Source organism: Mandrillus leucophaeus, unplaced genomic scaffold (genome assembly GCF_000951045.1).
Source record: "Mandrillus leucophaeus isolate KB7577 unplaced genomic scaffold, Mleu.le_1.0 Scaffold316, whole genome shotgun sequence".
In the NCBI taxonomy this organism is placed as follows: domain Eukaryota; kingdom Metazoa; phylum Chordata; class Mammalia; order Primates; family Cercopithecidae; genus Mandrillus; species Mandrillus leucophaeus.
Window position 1 is genome coordinate 3,408,496 of NW_012103321.1, and position 3,573 is coordinate 3,412,068.

Below are 3,573 nucleotides of genomic sequence, written 5' to 3' on the forward strand. Positions count from 1 at the left end.
AAAAAAAAAAACAGCAGGAGTTGCAATCCTAATCTCTGATAAAATAGATTATAAACCAACAAAGATCAAAAGAGACAAAGAAGGGCATTATGTAATGGTAAAGGGAAAAATGCAGCAAGAAGAGCTACTATCCTAAGTATATATGCACCCAATACAGGAGCATCCAGATTCATAAAGCAAGTTCTTAGAGACCTACAAAGGTACTTAGACTCCCAAACAATAATAGTGGGAGACTTTAACACCTCACTGTCAGTATTAGACAGATCAACAAGACAGAAAATTAACAAGGATATTCAGGACTTGAACTCAGCTCTGGGCCAAGTGGACCTAATAGACCTCTACAGAACTCTCCACCCCATATCAACAGAATATAGATTCTTCTCAGCACCTCAGTGCACTTATTCTAAAATTGACCACATAATTGAAAATAAAACACTCCTCAGCAAATGCAAAAGAATGGAAATCATAACAAACAGTCTCTCAGACCACAGTGCAATCAAATTAGAACTCAGGATTAAGAAACTCATTCAAAACCATACAACTACATGGAAACTGAACAACCTGATCCTGAATGAGTAGTGGGTAAATAATGAAATGAAGGCAGAAATAAAGATGTTCTTTGAAACCAATGAGAACAAAGACACAATGTACCAGAATCTTTGGGACACATTTAAAGCAGTATTTAGAGGGAAATTTATAGCACTAAATGCCCACAAGAGAAAGCAGGAAAGATCTAAAATTGACACCCTAACATCAAAATTAAGAAAACTGAGAAACAATGCAAACAAATTCAAAAGCTAGCAGAAGACTTGAAATAACTAAGATCAGAGCAGAACTGAAGGAGACAGAGACACGAAAAGCACTTCAATATATCAATGAATCCAGGAACTGATTTTTTGGGGGAAAAAAAAAAAAAAAAAAAAGATAGACTGCTAGCCAGACTAATAAAGAAGAAAAGAGAGAAGAATGAAATAGATGCATTAAAAAATGATATAGGAGATATCACCACTGATCCACAGAAATACAAACTACCACCTGAGAAAACTATAAACACATTTATGCGAATAAACTAGAAAATCTAGAAGAAGTGGATAAATTCCTGGGCACACACACCCTCCCAAGTCTAACCCAGGAAGAAGTCAAATCCCTGAACAGACCAATAGCAAGTTCTGAAATTGAGGCAGTAATTAATAGCCTACCAACCCAAAAAAGTCCAGGACCAGACTGATTCATAGCCTAATTTTACCAGAGGTACAAAGAAGAGCTGGTTCCATTCCTTCGGAACTATCCCGAACAATAGAAAAAGAGAGAATCCTCCCTAACTCATTTTATGAGGCCAGTGGCATTCTGATACCAAAACCTGACAAAGACACAACAAAAAAAGAAAATATTAGACCAATATCTCTAATGAACATTGATGTGAAAATACTCAATAAAATATTGGCAAATTGAATCCAGCAGCACATCAAAAAGCTTATCCAACATGATCAAGTTGGCTTCATCCCTGGGAGGCAAGGCTGGTTCAACATACGCAAATCAATAAATGTAATCCATCACATAAACAGAACCAACGACAAAAAAAACATGATTATCTCAATAGATGCAGAAAAGGCCTTCGATAAAATTCAACACTCCTTCATGCTGAAAACTCTCAATAAACAATCGATGGAACATGTCTCAAAATAATAAGAGCTATTTATGACAAACCCACAGCCAAGATCATACTGAATGGGCAAAAACTGGAAGCTTTCCTAAGGATGCCCTCTCTCACCACTCCTATTCAACATAATATTGGAAGTCCTGGCCAGGGCAATCAGGCAAGAGAAAGCAATAAAGAGTATTTAAATAGAAAGAGAGGAAGTAAATTGACTCTGTTTGCAGATGACATGATTATATATTTAGAAAATCCCATTGTCTCAGCCCAAAACCTCCTTAAGCAACTTCAGCAAAGTCTCAGAATACAAAATCAATGTGCAAAAATCCCAAGCATTCCTGTACACCAATAACAGATAGAGGGCCAAATTATTAGTGAACTCCTATTCACAATTGCTACTAAGAGAATACAATACCTAGAAATACAACTTACAAGGGACGTGAAGAATCTTTTCAAGGAGAACTGCAAACTACTGATCAAGGAAATAAGAGAGGACACAAACAAATGCAAAAATATTCCATGCTCATAGATAGGAAGAATCAATATCGTGAAAATGGCCTTACTGCCCAAAGTAATTTATAGATTCAATGCTATCACCATCAAGCTACCACTGATTTTCTTCACAGAATTAGAAAAAACTACTTTAAACTTCATATGGAACCAAAGAAGAACCCACATTGCCAAGAAAATCCTGGGCAAGAAGAACAAAGCTGGAGGCATCACGTTACCTGACATCAAAGTATACTACAAGGCTACTGCAACCAAAGCATCATGGTACAGGTACCAAAACAGATATATAGACCAATGGAACAGAACAGGGGCCTTAGAAATAATGCCACACAGCTACAACCATCTGATCTTTGACAAACCTGAAACACAAAAGCAATGTGGAAAAGGTTCCCTATTTAATAAATGGTGATGGGAAAACTGGCTAGCCATATGCAGAAAACTGAAACTGGACCCTTCCTTATACCTTTTACAAAAATCAACTCAAGATAGATCAAAGACTTAAACATAAGACCTGGGACCCTAAAAATCCTAGAAGAAAACCTGGGCAATACCATTCAGGACACAGGCATGGGCAAAGACTTCATGTCTAAAACACCAAAAGCAATGGCATCAAAAGCCAAAACTGACAAATGGGATCTAATTAAATGAAAGAACTGGGGCCCAGCAAAAGAAACCATCATCAGAGTGAACAGGCAACCTACAGAATGGGAGAAAATTTTTGCAATCTATCCATCTGACAAAGGGCTAATATCCAGAATCTACAAAGAACTTAAACAAATTTACAAGAAGAAAACAAACAACCTCATCAAAAAATGGTCAAAGGATATGAACAGACACTTCTCGAAAGAAGACATTTATGGAGCCAACAGATATATGAAAAAAAGCTTATCATCACTGGTCATTAGATAAATGCAAATCGAAACTATAATGAGATACCATCGCACACCAATTAGAATGGTGATCATTAAAAAGTCAAGAAACAACAGACACTGGAGGGGATGTGGAGAAACAGAAACGTTTTTACGCTGTTGGTGGGAGTGTAAATTAGTTCAACTATTGTGGAAGACAGTGTGAGGATTCCTCAAGGATCTAGAACCAGAAATACCATTTTACTCAGCAACCCCATTACTGGGTATATACCCAAAGGATTGTAAATCATTCTATGATAAAGACACACGCACATGTATGCTTATTGCAGCAATATGCACAATAGCAAAGGCTTGGAACCAATCCAAATGTCCATCAATGATAGACTGGATTAAGAAAATGTGGCACATATATACCGTGGAAGACTATGCAGCCATAAAAAAGGATGAGTTCATGTCCTTTGCAGGGACATGGATGAAGCTGGGAACCATCATTCTCAGCAAACTGTCACAAGATCAGAAAACCAAACACCACATGTTCTC